Source organism: Cygnus atratus, chromosome 10 (genome assembly GCF_013377495.2).
Source record: "Cygnus atratus isolate AKBS03 ecotype Queensland, Australia chromosome 10, CAtr_DNAZoo_HiC_assembly, whole genome shotgun sequence".
Taxonomy (NCBI): Eukaryota; Metazoa; Chordata; class Aves; order Anseriformes; family Anatidae; genus Cygnus; species Cygnus atratus.
Window position 1 is genome coordinate 18078625 of NC_066371.1, and position 18743 is coordinate 18097367.

At 35.8% G+C, this 18743-nt stretch overlaps 1 long non-coding RNA gene across 1 annotated transcript; it reads left to right on the top strand.

Annotated features, from left to right (window-relative positions):
• Positions 1-2815: 2815 nt before the first annotated feature.
• Positions 2816-15467, top strand: LOC126913419 (uncharacterized). Its single transcript, XR_007708667.1, has 3 exons — positions 2816-2902; positions 4685-4767; positions 14430-15467. It is a non-coding gene; the product is annotated as an uncharacterized LOC126913419 (long non-coding RNA).
• The last annotated feature ends 3276 nt before the right edge of the window (positions 15468-18743 follow it).

The window sequence follows — 18743 nt, forward strand, 5'->3', positions numbered from 1 at the left end:
CACATTTTATCATGCAGTTCTCCTGCTTTGTAGATTACATGTCTTGAGGAGGTACAAAAGGGAAGAGCAAAGACTGTTTTATTTCTATACATGCATCTAACAATTATATATACACACACATACACACCTCAAATAGTACTTTTAAATGTAAAATTATGTGAGAATTTACTTTACAGACTTATTTAATATGTACATTAAATACAGGTATCCTTTCATGCATCAAGGAGATGCAAGCATCTCTTGGGAGGAACACAGAAAGTATGGGGAAAATACATTGTTAAATTATAATTGAACAAGCTGGAACTTGTTCACGTTAAACAGCCCACCCTCAAACTGCAAAAAGCCAAATTACGCCCTCAGCGACTTCTGAAAAGCAAACTGCCTTCAGTGGATTTCTGCAAATTTAACTGTCTAGAGCCTATAGCCACATCAGAATAAGTCTCACTGATCTCAGAGATTAAGCAGTCCCCAGCCTAGTAAGTATTTGGATATGAGACCACTTGGCAATACCATATAGTATTAGATGTTAGCACAGGATGCATTTATAATTGAGAGCTTGGGTGTGAGGGGGTGTTCACAACATCAGACTTACAGATATCATAAATGAACCTTCCAAAGAGGTATTAGGAGGAATTTAATAGCTTACGTCTCTCTGACTACAGCAAAAGCCTAAAATAGGTTAAAAACAAACAAGAATTTGGAGGCTTATCTTAAGTGGTCTGAGTTCTCTTTGCAAATAGCAGATAGTAAAATCAGAATGAATGAAAAGACTGAATTCACTTATCTGTTCTGAAAAATGTAGAATAAAATATTGTTATGTTCAAGAAAGACTATAGACCAGGTCACTTTTTAGACTGAAAGATGTAAATACATATGTTACTAAAGTTAGCAGAAGCATACTGGGAAATAGATATGCTGCATAAAGCTACTCGGGCCCTTGTTCTTCAGGATAAAGCCAGAAAGAGGAGACTTTACCATCCTTACAGTCACTCTTTCAGATGTTAAAGTATATTTTCTCGAGGTTTATGTGTTTCAAATCAGCATTTCTTTTTGGCTTTCAGGATGTCACGCATAAAACTTTGAAGAGGTTCAAGTGCTAGGAACTCTCTTTATGCAGTGTCCCATAAGAGATCATATTTCATCTCCTGAAACTCTAATTTGGTTATTAAAAATCTCTACCTTGTTGAACAAAACAGATAATATTCCATACTAAGAATTTATCTGGACTGACTGGTCAGTAATACTGATTTGGAAAGTCTCTGTGTTTCTAGTGGATATGGAAAAAATATATATATATGTAACTAAAAAGTTTAAAGAAAGACCCACCAGTATTTTGAATTCTCATCTAATTCAGAACTTTAGGAAAACTAACAAGACAGAATAGCAGCAGAATGGAGTAACTAAGACTGCTGGACCTATCTATATATATGACCTGTACATAAACTTACAGTCCTTCCTACTGTCTGCATACAAGTCTTCCTTTTCAGTTGCCAGCTTCATGTTCAAACCAAAAGCAAATTTTCTACAAATGGATCAGATTTATGATGTGGGGTAGGGGGGAGAATACATAGGGCATAACACAGGCCACATAGACAAAATGCAGTTATTCGTTATTTTTAAGCCTATTCTCCCCACTACCAAATTGAAGCCCTCGTTTTTTGTTTTTTTTCACTTTTTTAAACTCAAATTTTCCGTTAAACTGAAAAATAATGTGTGAACTTGTTAAGTGGTACTGATGCTTTTTGTTCTCCCTCACACATATGGCTAGCTGAGAATACATAGCAAGTCCAAGCTTGAAATGAATTTTTTTAAGCAACCAGTATATAACACTAAACATGATTTAATAATGGAAAGACTGGCACAACCTTAAAGGAATATCATCAAGTAGGCAAGGTATGCTTGTGACTTATTATAAAACAGTTAAATCAAGTAGGAAGCATAATCCAGATTCTTTACATAATTATGGCAGAAGGGTGTGGAAGAAGGAATATCAATTATTTCTTAAAGTGGAGATCTAACAGCAAAATAAGCTATACATTGATCTCCTGTTTCTCTCAACTGTCTTGAAAATGCCTGTAATATTTCACTTATTCTTAATGTTACAGGCAGCTTAATGTTTTGGGAACACTGGGCTTACTCTGTTGATACAGAAGTTAGTAAAAATTTTTATTGCAATTGTTACCAGGTAAAGCTTAACATTCCTAGGACAGTATTGTCTCTCCTTAATCAAACTGATCACAGAAAAATGAAACAGAACTGCTAGTCCTTGTTCCATTATTAACTTTAAATTAGTCACAAAGAGAAATTGCTTGGTAATAATAGTGGAAAGATACTATTCAAAGTTATGTACGGCACTGTAGAAGTGATTGAAAACACTGAAGACAGTTTTATTTATGAAGAATTTATTTCATAGGGTTTGCATTTACACTCAGTTGAAGCTCAAATAATTTCTGCTACAATTAAAAACAGATTCTGTGTCAAATGGCACACAATGAAGACTTTTGACTAGTATTGAGAATGAGATACACATAAAAACATGAGAATAATATTCTGTATTTTAAAAGTACTTTCTTTCTGGGTCTCTTTGTGTAAGCCACCTTGCAATTCCATGGCAAAAGACTGAAATTTCCTTAGAATTTTGTCCTTTGCAGGCTCTCAAGTTTTAAAACATTATTCTTAGAGATTGAGACTAGAAAACAGAAATGTGATTTGTACACACTGGGTTAGGTCTGAGGAATCAACGGTCCTTTACCAGAGCTATTGAAATCAGAGGTGTGTCTGTGATTACCAAAGAGATCTTCCGGTGATAAAAGAAGAATTGCATCAGCTTTTGGCTCAGCGTGTCAGAATGACTCAGCATCTCAGAAGAATGTGTTTCCATTTTCTTTCCGGTTGGAAGATGGTGAGCCTTCGTTAATACTTTCTCTTAAAATGCCATGGAACAGGCAAAAGGGGGATGTTAGATTTCTCACTGGAGTAACTTGACAGCCTTTATTCAGAATAGTATAAAAGCCATACAGAATTCACTGATACCACTCTAGCATATATCCTTTCTTTGCAGTAGTAGAAGGAAAAGAGGTTTGTTTCAACAGCTCTGCAGCTCTCCCATAGTAAGTAACCAGATCATTTCTGCAAGTTTGTACAACTCATAGCACAGGAAATTCTAATTTGGAATTAAAAGTTAATTGTGTGAGCAAACATTCCTGGTAATTCTGGTGATTAATTAGTCCTTTCTTCTATGATTTTAGCCCTCAATCCATAATTTTGTCCTTTCTATAGAAATTCAAAGAAAAAAATAGAACATCTCAAGAAATTCTCATAAACCATTGCTCTATATTTTGGGTATTATTATCAAAGTACCATGATCATCAAAATGCAATTAACCATATAGTATAGCATTTTCTTATTATCCTTCATGCTGCCAACAGTCAGAGATTGAATAGTGAACTATATAGCTGTTGGTTTGACTCAGCAGGATGTTTCTTGTGCTCTTTTCTTCCCTGTAAGCAATGAGTTTGCATGAAATTAAGGCAGCCCAAGCTAAAGTTAATTTGGCAGGAGTTTCTTCTGAAAACAGAATTATAACTGTGCAAGTCAACAAAGTCAAAAATTGCCAGCAAGACTTGTGAATGCTGAGTAAATTTACCTGGATATTTGATTTTAGTCTGCACTGAATCAGTCAGTCTCAGTTAGAACCAGGCAACTCTATAGCTGTTCCTGGAGAATACTGCTGATTATTTTGAGTACTTCTGCTGCTATCACTGAGGACTAGAGTTAACATCCAATTGCAGGCAGTTTACACTTGTATATGGCCTTTTATCTACACTTCTGCTCTGCTCACACAACTGCAGCACCCTCTGACAAACTCAGACCACCACACCTTACTTTCTATTCTGTCCCTGCTCTCTAATATTTAAATCACTTCCTTGACCACTGGCAGGAAGCAATTACAATCTCTGCATACTTTAACAAGATGTTTAAACAAGATATCATGAGACCTAAACTAACTAAATTTCATCATCAGACAATGACAGACCCAGCACTTCCTTTGGGCTCTACTGCGCCTAAAAAGTGGTCTCAAAGAACTGGAAAAATCTAAAAGCTACATCTCCAGTTAGCCTTGTTCTGAGAAAAGGAGTCTGAAAAGATCCCTAACAATTACAAACATATGGGGATAAAATTGACACAGTCAAGAAAAAGAACATTTATTTAAATCAATCAATCATTGTCAAATATTATACAGTGTTCCAGAAAGTCTGTTTGTTCTCCTGATACAAGACTATGCATTTTCTAGGTTATATTCATGAAGTTTGAAAGGAAGTTTAAAAAACATTTTTTGAAGTCTGCCATTTCCTCTGCATCAAGTTTAATGTCTGAAATAGGCGATGAAATAATGATGAAGTCAAGACTAACTTTTGTGTACAGTTTGCCAAATACAGTTCTAAAATACAATCCATCATCTAATCTAGAAAAGCATCTCAATGCCAACTGTGGTTTTCAGCAACATGCCCTTTTGAATCAGCATTGAAAGTGATTTAACAGTGCGACTGATCAACCCCCCCAATTACTTAGTTCCTGACACATAAAGAAGGCTAAGGGATTTTCTGCTTATTTAGTTGATCTTGCTGCAACAGTGCTGAAAGTTGTTTTACAATAATTAAGCTAATTTATGTCGTTCTTGTAGGAGTTGGTCACTTCTTGGAACACACTGAGCTTTGAGGAGACTGGTTTTCTATGTGAAATATTGGCACCCAATCTGCTGCTACAGTAAGCATCCTCTGTTCACAAAACCCACAACAAAAAGAGTCCAATGCATTTATTTTTAGCCTTGGTTGATAAGCAAGTCAGGTGTGTACTATCAGGAGGACTGAAGCCAGAGAAGGCCATAAAGTTGCAAAATTGCTGCCTAGCACAAGGACATTTCCATTTTAAACAAATGGAAGCATGGGTGGTGTTTTTTTTGTTTTGTGTGCATGTATCAGCATTTCACAGGGTATATTTTTAACGGAGGAAATATTTTACTGGTGAAGATACCAGTAAAAATCTCAAAGCTCAGGAGGAGGAAAACATGTTGATTCAAAAATTAGAAGCCTCCTTTCTGCCCAAAGCACCAGTCACCTTCTCAGAGTTATTTTACCAAAAAATCCTGAAAAGCAGGTAACTGCCAGCTATGACCAATTATGCTGCCTTACAAGAAAAGTGGCGATGAATTGAACAGCATACCAGAACACTAATACATGTGTTCCATTGTGAAAGAAAAAGCACAGGGACCAAACATTGATTGATAGGAATCAAGAGGCTAGGACCCCTCTGAGCGAAACACTGAAGAGCAATAGCTGAGCTGTTCCGTGCCCCTAGACGCCGCAGTGCCACCTGCAGTGACAGACACCCAGATGGGTACGTGAGTGTGCTTACACTGGATCCCTGTGTGCCACCTTCCAGCGAGCAGAACAGCATTAGCCCTAAGTCTTAGCAACTCTTTCATGCTCTGAGTGAGGAAGAGGAGATTCCCAAAAGGAACCACCAACATCAGTAAGAGGTACTTTCTGATCAGTGAAATCTTTTGCAGTCTTACATATGTAGATGTTTAGTAGTTTCATGCATCTTACCCCAACGACCTGCTTTTCAATTACCAAGAGAAAAGAGTTCACATCAGTGTCTTGCTTCACAATGCTCACAGGACATGTAATCCATATGTGACTCAGTGACCTGTATTCTCTCTTACTCTCACAACATAAGCTTTTGTAACAGTGTACTAAAAATATATATACCAAAGACTCACTTCAAGGTAAAAGGCCTATTTTCTCTCTTCTGTTAAGCAGATTTGGTTAGAATGGACCTTTCAAGTCTATTGCCACCTTCTCACTAGAGATGTAACTGTTCTTTGGTTGTTGGCTCCTTGATATATTATAAAAAATCTCACAATGAAAATTTCTGTACTAGAAAACTTCTGTTAAGATACTGGGTCACCTACAATATTATCAAAACAAAAGCAAAAAGAAGGAAAATGAGGAGGGTATATTAATTCACCTAAGTTTTCTGCTATCTTATTCCTTCTGCAACGCACAAAGATCCTGAAAGTAATACTGCTTATGTGTGGAATTAGTGGTTTGTCACTCATTGACTGTTCCAATCATTACACCATTGCCTGAATTGCTGCTAAGAAAATGTTCACGTGTTATAAGTTCCTTGCTTTTACATTAATCACTAGAAATGAAGGCATTGCACCAGTTCAACTGCTACCACACCCGGTTCCACCAATGTCAAACAAACATCTGATAGAACTTCTGTCTGATGCAGACACATACGAGATCAATCTTATTGATTTTGTGAGATGGCTACTAACTATTCTCAGTTTATTTGTAACTGTTCCTGGAAGAGTCTTACACCTTTACACCTATGTTTTGGATTTGAACTTATCTGAAAGAACATAATAGAATGACTGCTTATTATTACATTAAAATGTAAAATATTAAAGACCAAATAAATGCTATTTGGAAGATCAATCTGGATACACAAAACAAATCTGGATAAGGCAGCTTTCAGTTCTATTTTGGTTTTGAAATAAAGCTTCTATTGTCTTAATAACACAACAAGTTTAGAGAAATTGTTACTCAATTTCTTTATTAAGTTCAGTTTCAATGTTGAAAACTGCAGCCATTCATCAATTTGGATGGAGGAACGTGCATACCATGACACAATTCCGAGTAACTAAGAAAAAAAGTGATCGTCTTTTAAATGTTTAACTAAAAATAAATTAAAAAATAATAATAAAATTAAAAAAAAAAAGTATTTCACATGCTTTCCAGCAGGGGGCAATGCCATATGTAGTTGCTTAATCACATGCCATGAACCCTGTACTCCACAGCAAATAGGGGAGTAACCCCCAATCGAGTAGTGGAGTTGTCCACTTCTTGATCAGACAAGTTCTCCTGCCCATAGCCATCAGGAAATTTCAGGTTATAAACGGGGTGTTGCAACAAACTTGTATTAGCTTTTCTTCCAAAATACTTGCATGGCAGTTAAGAGCCCCAGTGCTATTAAAACTGAAAGCATGGTAAAATTCAAATACATTTATTATTTCCTCATTTCTACTTTTTTGTTTAACTCAGCTTGGGCTACATTAGCTTGGAAACTTCCGCCTCCAGACAATGAGAAATTATATGAAAAGGTCTTGCAAAAAGAGGAAATAATACAACTAACAGAGAGACGGTGGGCTACAAATAACTGAATGACCTACAGAAATACAGCCAAATCATGTCCTATACTTTACCCATGATGGCAAGATCCTTTTCAAAATAAATGCATGATTTTAAATAGTATATTTAATTTATATTTTAAAATAAATTAATTTTTATTAATTTTAAATAATATAACATGAAAAATAAAGCCTGCTATAAAAGAAAACCTTAGATAGCACTCTAAAAATAACACCAAACAAAACAAAACAAAAAAATCCATCCCTACAATTAAAATTTTCCTGTCAAGTTCTTTGGCTGAGTATATGCAGGCACTAAATTTCACTTTCTTGTTTATAACAGCTGCAGGAAGGAGGCTTTTGGGGTTGTTCCTCTGGCCCCAACCCAAGCGCATGCGCACACAACCACATTGCCAAATTCCCCCAGTTGACAACAGGGAGATGGGAGGGAAAGGAGGGAGCAGAAAAAGAAGAGAAATAAGCCCTCTTTTTCCCACCCCTGGGCTCTGAAACAGGTCTTGGCTGCGCTACCTATAGGAAAGGTACAATTGCAATTAAGCTCATAACAGTGTAGCATCCCAGTTAAACACCCACATTTTCATCATTTTTATCCTCCTGCATCTTTGCACATAGACTCTGTAAGTCTTACTTTAAAAGGGTAAACTGCTTCAATGTCGAGCCTTGTGTTAGCAGAAAAACTTCCCTTTACAATGCAACACAATTCAGACAATATGTCAGATCAGTCGTGGGATTACCTCCCACAGGTGCACCCAGACACCCACCCACCCCCAAAATCCTGCCAGCAGTGTCACACTATGCTGATCAAATGCCAGTACACTCCTGTTCATTAGGGACTGGGCTTATAACGAGAATACCCCAGTACTGCACATCTCCAGAGTTGGGTGCTTTACAGTATCTAGAGCTTAAATGTCACCATGTGCTTTCCTTCCCCTTTCATAACAGATAACTGGATACATATACTTCCATCTCCCATGTCTTAAACAGAACAGCATAAACCAGTAAATTGTTCACTAACATAGAAAGCGTTAAGCAAAAATTGTTTCACCTTGTCCTGAAGTAAAATGCTTTTCTGCTGTGCTTCAATGGACATTGGGTTGCCAGAAACCTCATATACATTTTAGAGTATGAAACAGCAACTGCATTTAAAGTCACAAATGCTTACTGCCATCCATGAGTAAATTAAAAATAGCAGAATTCATTCCTGATATTTTACCCAAGTTCATACAAAATATATATATATATATATATAAAGATTCAAATTCTGATATTCCTTCCCCTCATCCTCCAAATGGTTAGGAGTAGAAGTGATCATCAGAAGCTGAAAAGCATTTTGATCTTTGTTACATTGGGACTATGGAATCTAAGCAACTATTTTACAAGGCATTGTAATTGTTTGTACTTGCAAAACTGGATTAAGAAATCACTGCTATTCTTAAAACACATTTATCACATACATACAAAAGTCAGCATATTTCTACTTCGAGCTGAGCCTTCAGCCAACCAGAGTGAATTCCCGTGCACCGCCCACGCTCATTCTCGCATCCTCCCCTTCCCCAGAGCAATCACTGCATCTGGCCAGTAAAACATGAAAAAGTCTCCAACATGCCTTACCAGGGTACACCTGCCCTATGGATGACCCATGTATATCTCACCTATACTCTATTGATGTTGTCGCTATTTCCAGCAATTTCAGTGTAATTACTGAAACACGGGCATTAGAAGTGCTGAATAAAGAAGGTGAGATTTTGGGAAAAGCTTTCATTTAATGTACAAGCCCTATTTTATTTCAAAGAAACTGAGAATTAAAGCAGAGGCATTAGTCCTTCACAGTAAAGCAGGGAGAAGAAAAAGAGGTAGCCATATAAAGCAAGGTTTCATCAGACCTCTAGAATTTATAAATACAGGGCTTTTCTGCACTTTTGAAAGTTCTATGAAATATTTTTTCCTGTAGCTTAAATCCATTTGTTCTTTGGTAGAAGCTTAATTTAAAAAACATGTCTTTTGAGTTGAGTGGAAGTCTGACTAATTCTGTTGTAAATGCTTTTAAAGATGAACAAAACTAACACTGTAATTGAAAAAAGACTCACACATATACAACAGCCACAATCAGGCTAGTGCCTTAGTTATGAGACTATAGCTCTCACTTTTATTAGCCAAATGAAAATCAACATCCATACTGCTAAAGTTTGTAATAGTCCATAAGGAAATCTTCATGATTAGGGATTCAGAAGCCAAAGTTTCACCCACCTATTTTCTCTGCCTATTTCTTCCTTTTTGAAATGTCTGTCTCTTCTGTTTCACCCCCACCACCAAACCCCCAAAAATACTCTCATTTAGATTTTATCCTTCCATCTCTTTACTGATGCACTCTCCTTTGTAGTATAAACTGAACAGCATTGACAGCCCTTTAGTGCCATTATCTCTGCCATGTTGCTTCTAAAAGGAAGTATGGTTGGTCTCCAGCCCCAGCCTCAGTGGCAGGTCTGCCACTCTTGTCTCCACTCTCCACACTCCACAGAAGATGAGAAAAAAGCAGCAGGGATATCCTCCTCCTTTCCTACCTCACCTCCTCTCTCCCTCTCCTGCCCATGAAAAAATTCAGACCTCTTGGAAACTAGATTAAGCATCAGTTTACCTGATGAAAAGTAGTAGTTCTGTTCATTATGGTTCATTCTTTATCTGTTCCTATACTTCCAGAAACCTCTCTTGAGTCTTCATGATATCACTACTTCTCATATTAGAATTTCTCTTAATGGTATTAAGTAAGTAGTTGTAACACAGTGCCTATAAACAAGATATCCTAATATTTTTCATAGGTACTAATCTCATCCTTTATTTTAAATTACATTCCCTGCTAACTATGATCTATACTAGGTTGCAAATTATGAGATGTCCAGTTTCCTTTCTACTTAAATACTTGAATACATCTTCCTTCCCTCCATCCTCTATATGCAATCATCTTTAAAAAGAAAAGTCATTCTAAACTCCCTGTGTCTAAGAAAAAAACAGTTGCTCAAAGGAAACTTGATTTATTGGAGTCAAAATATATTGTTATGCCCTTCTTGCTGGCTAAGAATGCTGCTTTAGCCTTACCTATATTCTACCACTGCCAAAGAAGGAAGTCTATTTTTTTTTTCCTCTTGGCAACTCCTTTGGAGGTACACTATTGTGTTCCCAGAGTACTCGTTCTCAAAGGCTATTGTGAAAACTGTAGTAAACAGAACGCTCAGCATCAGGATGCAAGAAACAGGATCCAAGGCTGAAACTATTTGCCAAGAGTGGATGTGACCGCTGCCCCATTCAATCCTGGATGGTACAACAGTTCATCTTAGCTGCTAGATATAGCACATTCTGTAATGAGGAGGACAAAGGTGGCAATTACTGAGAAACCATGTTGTTGGAGAAAACAGCGTCAGGATGTAAAAAAAATTTCCTTTCCATCAGGCAACTAAACAACGGATCTCAATTACAGATAGTAGGTTATAGTCTCAATTTGTATCGGCATATTTCCACATACTGTTGAGGAGCTGCATGATTACGACAACTGAGTTGATGACAACTGAGAATTTGGCCTACAGATTGAAACTGAAATACTCAGAGTATTTCAATTAGCTCCTCTGCTTTTTGGCAGAACATGTGATGTCAGACTTGCCAAATCATTCACATTTGTATAAAACTAGAGAAGAACCAGAAAGTGGTAAATCTAAACATTTAGGAAGCTAAGATTAAGTACAGAATTAAACTATAAAGCAGAAGTACAATTACATAGGGAATAAAGTACTGTGAATAGCTATGGAGGCATTGATGTTCTTTCATTTAGAATATGGAAGGAATAAGGAAATGTACAGGGAGAAAAAAAAACACATTAGATGATAAATCTGATGGTAAGAGGAATATTTAATGGATTTTACTAATAATTAAAGTATTCACCATAGTGAATACTTTACATAGAGGAAGAATGTATCAGAACAACTCCAGCCAAAGGCAAACAATTGCTTGATACTACCAATCATTAAAATTCAGGCACATCAAGAAAGGTTGTGGATGTTAAAGACAGAAAAGATTATTATCTGATTTGATCCCCTATAAACCATAGAAACTTCTCCCGAAATTGCTCTGTCAAACCTGTAGCTAATTCCTGGTAAATCAACCGTATCTTCTAGAAATATATTCAGAGTCAGTTTGAAGGCTTTGGGTAATAATACAGAGCTTTCCAGATTACTTGTTTCAATTATATTCTTAATCTGAATCTGCATAGTTGAAATCATAAGCATTAAATCTTGTACCTCCTCCTCTAGTTTCCACTGTTAGAAGAACCCTCCCTGCATAGATAGTTACTGAGTCAACTGACCTTTAACTTCTCTAGGTGGGCCCAAGACCCTGATGTTGACAAGTTGTAACAACACTAAGAACTGTTGTGCAGCACTCTTACTCTCTTCTAGTACAGCTTCCCACACACTACTACACTTGAGTCATATCAACAGTCCTCCAATGATCTTTGCAATGTAGAAGCCCATTTAAATTGTGAAGCAATTAGGAAAACATTACGTATTTTTACTAATAATCCACCACTTCTAATCTTATTAGTAAGTGGATTCATTGGTGTTGTAGTAATCAAACATAAAGATGCTCCTTGCTGTGTCTGTACATCCTTTCTGGCACATACAGCCAAAAAGGATCACTACTATCCATCAAAAACTTTCTGTGCGGAAAGATGTCTCTTCTCAGTCTTAACACTTTATCATGAGCCACCAACAAAGTGGCCAAACAAAGGTACCTGGCACACAGTTACTTAAAGAGAAAAAAAGAGCACCTGTAACCACAGAAAAGATTCAGGTAGAAGTTGTCCATGAGGAGGACAAGTAGAGGGTCATCTGCAGGCACAAATTAAAACTTGAGCAAAGCAGGTGTTCGTATAACTTCTTAGAGAACTTAGTAACTTTATAGAAGCTAGTTTTCTCCCCTTTGTCACTTATGTCAAGTATGGGGTTTTTGTTTGTTTGTTTGTTTTTCAGAGGAACAAATATTTCTGTCTGCTTAATAGCTTTCATCCATGCAACTGCAGGAATCTGAAACAGCATTTAAGAACTGGGCAACAAAGGTATAGGCAAGTAACTGTTTTATTCTACAGTTCACAAACGGCTGTTTTCCATAATGGACTGCAGACCAGTAACCAAAACCAAAGAGCTGGGGCAAAGAACCCCCTCAGAAACTAGCCAAAATTATGAGGAAAGGAGCAAGATATTATATTTTGTTTATTTTACCATCAGACATAAGTAAAAGTCTTGATTCCTGCAGTCATAGACACACACAAATAACTACTACATTAAAGTAGTTCCATGGCAGTGACAGTAGATGCGTGTAAACATATGTGGTATTGTGGTCTAAGTCTAAGCGCTAGTACTACAGTGCTACTTTTTAAATCAACAAAGAATACACAAGATATTTGGTGACACACAAATCTTCCTCAACTTTTCTGTCACTCGAGGTACTGCTCAATCCTTCAGCTCCATACTTGAAGGAAGTCCATAAACAGATCAAATCACCTAACTGGTTTAAGCAGTGAAAATAACATTAAAAAGTAATAGCTTATGGAAACATTTTTATTCACCAGGAACAACTAAAGCCACTTTGTAAAAAGAATTTCCCAAACTAAACTTTGAGCAGAGAACAGTCTGGAAAATATCACTATAGTAATGCTTTAAAAATTACTCACAGCCTAATTAACATCTGCTTTAAGAGTTTAAGTTATTACAGGGTCATTTATCTACTCAAAGCATCTTCTACACAATTGAGCAAATTTTTAACGTTTAACATTTCTACCCATAAACTACCAGTGAAAGACATTCACCTAAAAGAATATGATAGGTAATTCAGGTCTATGTTTCTCATCAACGTCTCACCTAATGCTAGTTTTTCTAATCACAAAATAGGTAACAAAACATATCTAAGAAACTTTTTTATTATTTTTTTTAGAAAGCTCAAAGCAGACATAAAAATTTAGCATCAAAAGAGAAAATAACCAAATAACCAAAAAAAAAAAAAAAAGCAAGCAAAAATAAATGAGAAATTCTATAGACGGAAAAAAAATAAAAAAAATTGTTCTCCAGAAGTTCCAATGTGCATGATCTTAAACACATGCTATTATGAAATAAACTTAGAAGCATATACACCTTGGAAATGTCCTCTCTAAATTTTCCCCACCTGCAGTTAGTCTTTTCTGAAACATAGCTGGCTAGAAGGTGATTAACCAAACTGCAGCTATCCTTCTTCCATCAAATGCTGTCCTAATCTTTTAGGGGAATTATTCCTCTGAATTTCATTTCCCACTGTTAGATTGGCCAGGGTGTTACTAGAACAAATGGGATGGATGTTGGGGAACATATATCACAGGATGCACTGTTCAGGCAGGGAAGACAGTTCAAGCACTCAAGATTCACTTTTCTCATCTCAGGCAAACTGCAGCCTGCAGCACACGCATAGGTGTGTTTCTATTGTGTCTCTGGGACTCAGAAAGTATAGGCTTTTCTAAGGGAAATTTGAAAGTTATGAAGAGTTCTGTGTTTAAATGCAAGTAGAAGGGAGACCTAGGAAGTCAACCCTTTCTAATCTCATTTTGTTTTTCCTTAATGTTTTGTATTATGTGAATCAATCTAAAGACTCTGGAAAGTCTTTTTGATCATCATTCTGACAGTTGTTTTACTTTTGGTTTGATGTTTGGAATTTTGTTGTTATTGTTGTGCCCTACACAACAAGCATAACTTTCTAAATTAAGAAAGTATTTCTTTTAACTAGTTTGTGTTAATCTGTAATCCCTTTTAAAGGCATTTGGCAAAAGCTGAGAATAGAAAACTTATCTAATTAACACAGTAGAGAGAATCAGAAGAGACAACTTTTTTTTGTTAGTGGCATTTTTACTAAAAGATGTGTTCCGAAGCATACACCTGGAATCACTGCTGCAAAGTACCCATGAGAGATCAAAAAAGCCCTCCTAGTTCCTTGCTTCCCCAAGCACAGAAAGAAAATCAAGGCAGTGTTTCAGTTAATGCAATAATGAGGTCAGAAGAACACAGAAAATCTGCTCCTTGTTATAAGAAACCTCAGAAAACCTTCTTTTCCTTTTGTCTGTGACCCCACCCCAACCATACACACAATTTATCAACTACGTTATTAAGTTTCCTTGCTTTCCCTTTTCTCACTCTCCCATTAGGAAGCCAACCCACTGAGGGCCCCAGCCGGACCCCAGGGACCCCAGCTGCACTCCTGCGGATCACGATGCACTCTTCCCTTTTTTGGACATTGGGTGAAGCTCTTTGCTACTGCACAGCAAAAGGGGATGCTAATTCAGGCTGCGCATGCATTGGACCAAATTCTGATCTCAGACACCCACACAATTCCTGTTGTAAGTCACATGTGTGCACATTTCTGACAGCAGGATATGCCCACTTGCACTGTCTTAATGCATCAGCAAGAGTGGTGATTTTGTGGTGAAAAGTGGCCTTTTAACACAACAAAAGTGTAAAGAAATTATTTTGTAAAACTTGGGGGCGTAGGCAGACTGATAATGTTCCTCTAACTGAATTCCAATGGGTAAAATAAAAAAAAAAAGGAAGCAAACCAAAGATACTAAAACAATTTTCTCACTTAAAAGGGATTTTAAGAGAGACTGTCAAGCATCCAGGGCAACTCTCTGCTTCCAATATGGGTTGAGGGACATATTTCAATTTGAAATTAGTTAGGGAGATATTTTATAATTTATTCAAATGGTCATATGGAAGAGCTTCAGCATCAGCTCAATTGTTATTATTTAAGCTTAAGGAACCAGACTGTAATAGATAATTAGCATATGGAAAAAGCAGTACAGTGTTACAACTGAAAGTGTAGCTGGAAGTCAACACTATTCAAAATTTTTAAAAGAAATAACTATAAAATCATTTTTTAGATGTGTGAAGGAATATACAAATATGTTCTCATAAATACCTTTTACCAGATCTTAGGGATACGTGATAATGAAATATTCTAATAATCATTCTTAAAAGACAGGAAGATAATGCAATCAGAAAGAGGTGAATTTAACCTCCACTAAATTGGTTTTGCTGTCATACCAACAGATCTCAGAGCAGGTTAGTTTACTTTGTTTTCCACATTCCTAATTTCACCTGTCTACTAGAAATCATCGTCTGTTCTTCCCAGTCTAAGTGGTTTCAGAATGTTAGAAAAGTAAATTAACATAACTGGGAAATAAGATATATTGTCCTCTGTTTCAAAAAATACTGCCAGTAATAGAAATGCATATATACTTACATGAAGGTTTCTCAAAAATATAAAAATTAATTTAAAGAAAGGTTTGAGAGCACTTAAAAACTTGATCTGGTAAACAGATCAGGCTGTAAGAGATCACATCATGTAATTAAAAAACAGGAATCTTCTCTAACAACAACAACAACAAAAGAAGTAAAAAAAAAAAACAGTACAAACATAGCAGAGGTTTTTAACAAAATAAATAAAGAAATACATGTAAAAAGGTACACTCATGGATAAAGAACTCCAGACAAAAAGAGACTGGATCTGTGTGATGAGTAAACAGGAAACTGGGGACAGAAAAGTTAGAATGGAAGGAGTTTGCTGCCATATGTGAGAGCAGTTACCCTAAATCACTTCTTTGTTCTGAGCTAAGATTAGACATTTCAATAATTTAATTCAGAGGAACAGGCTAAATTCTTAAAACCAATAATATTTTTTCCATTTTTAGTAGTCTTCTGGATATATATCTAAAGACAAAAATAATTCTTTTTTCTCCCAATAATTCCAAAGAAAGTTAAAATCTTGCAATACTCATACTCTGCATCTAGCATTATAGTATGCAAAATTAAGTCTGAAATTTTGCTTTTTACGTTTTAGGCATCTGTTGTTGTTATGCTTTCACTCCATCATACACTACTGTAACGCAGAGAAGTTGTTCTATCTTGCCTGCAAAAATGTCCGTGAAGGACAAAGCGGTCCAGGTCACAGTCTACAACGCAAGTTAAACAAGACTTCTATTTTTTCTCCCCAAAAGTGTTTGTTGCAACTTCTATATTCTCTCAGTAGTAAACCATCTATTTTTACACTTGTAAATTATCAGGGCTATTCCCCAGTGAGTTGAAAGTTTTGTGGAAGAATTTGATGTAATTTTTTTTTAACTTACACTTACATTTCACTCACATTTATGAGTGTTCTCCTCACACTGTACTCATCTGAATACAGTGTAAATGATTATTGAAAAAAACAATTATGGAAAAGCAGCTGTTACTGAAAAAGTGAGTTCAGTTGTGACCCAGTATGTACCATTATACTCTTAAAAAGTGGAGCTATGGTAAAAACATACTTTGCAAATAAATATATTTGTTCTGTAATAAAAAATACAACTTAATTTCAATCATAAATTCCCAATTTAATCAGATTTTCTGCCCTATCTACTCACATTTTTCATGCTCTGGTAAGCTAGTACTCCAAGTTCAACTGCTGGGCCAAAGAACCGTATTCAGTAAAATGACAGGTCCACAAAGACAGATGAACACATAACAGGATGCTCTGGCCCAAACAACAGAAGTTTTCAAATGTAAGTAAGAGAGTCCTCAAGCTGACTTTAGTTCGCTGTAACAACAGTAGGTCACCAGGTTATAGCCTACAGTGTACTAACCTGCCATATTTTATCATTTATTCATATATATGACTCAAATACCAGAAATCAACGTCGTGTATATTCCCAAGATAACATTTTTTTGCTTACACAACGATACATGGAGTAAGAAAATACTAATAATTAAGTTCACAGAGTAAAATCTTGCATAGAGAAATTACTTTAACGGCATCTGATACATACATGTCACATTGAAGAGACACTTCTATATTAATTTATACCGATGCAAATCCAAGTAAGCATACTGTACATGTAAATGTGCTATCAATAACATATTACCGTGTGTTACATATGTATGATGGACTCTTTAAACAGCATATTATTTCAGTTCTGCTCTGCTAATACTGAGTACTCAAAGATTATTACAATACAAATAATAAAAATTTCATTCTGAAAAACAAGTCACAAGAAATGTTACATATCAACTAATTTCAATCTGAGTGAGTGACAAGTCCCAGTAGTGTGGAAATAGTTTTAATTAGTATTTGACACATATTAAAGCCACCAACCAACAACACTCCCTAAAACTGCCCTTTTTTAATCAATTAAATTTTTTAACAAAGAATTTTTAGCAGTGAGTATTTATATCCTAAATTAGAAATACAAGGTTTCTGGCTGCTTTGTGTTTTGTTCCTGACCCAATGTTATTTTTCCTCCATTTCTGATCCAACCAGCTATTTAAATTCACCAGGATGTTTGCACATGTTTCCTAACTCACTTTACATGTTAGCTAGTACATTCTCTTTTACTATTATTATTATTTTTTGGCATTCAACACTTAATATTAAAAAGCAAATTCTATACTGCAAACGTCAAGTCATCAGTGCTCAGTAGAAGGCCTGTAGCCTTCTATAAAACAACAAATAATCTTCACAGATGATACGGAATGTCATTCCATGAGAGAGATTACAATATGACAAAAATGAGAAAGAGCTTCTGTATTGATAATGAAGGGTTTCAAGAACACAGTGGGCAGAAGTCCTAACATACTTGAAAAATATTTAACTGAACAATAATGGAGCAATGCCAAATACTAAAAGTTACCAAAGATAATTTTAATTGTTGTAGATATAATAGTGTTCAATGACAGCTGTTTTGGAACAAAAAGGTTATTTCCTGCAAATTATTATAATATTTTTCTCCCAAAATAGCCCCTGATTCACTGCTAAAGTTACCTGGCATTCTCTAATGGTTAGCACAGACTAAAAATCAATTATTAATTTTATTTTTTAAATATTCTTAAGATCTTAAATGAAAATAATGATTTATTAAAAAGCCTAACAGGAGTCAATTCAGAAAAGCTGCTAACAAACCAATGGAACTATTTGCATGAGTGAAACATCAATGACCTTAATACAATAGCTATTTCAAACAGCAGTAAGAATTAAACGTACTGCTTCTCTACCTAGCAAAATTTCATGAATGCTGGCAGCACATTTTTGGGTTGATTTGTGATTTAATCAGAGAGCAAGCAGATACTGTTTATGCAGTAGAAACTAACTGTCATCTGAGGCCTTCGAGTTTAGCATCTGTACACATTTACACAAAATAACATTTGAAAAATATTATGCCCTAATACTACAAATATTTATGTACTTCTTCACTATGCTACCATCAGGAGTCTCACACTGTTTGTGAATCCATGTGTAAAAGTTAGCAGTCAGAGTTGTGTGTGAGCTTATTTTGTTGGAGTATACCAAGGTGGTCACAACTTTCATGAAATAAGAAAAAAGCCCTTGCAATACATTTTGTTAGATGCAAGAAAAGTGTGATTACATTTTATTGTTTTGCTACTCCTTCTGGTGATTCTTTCAGAAATAACATTAATAAAGTTATATAATT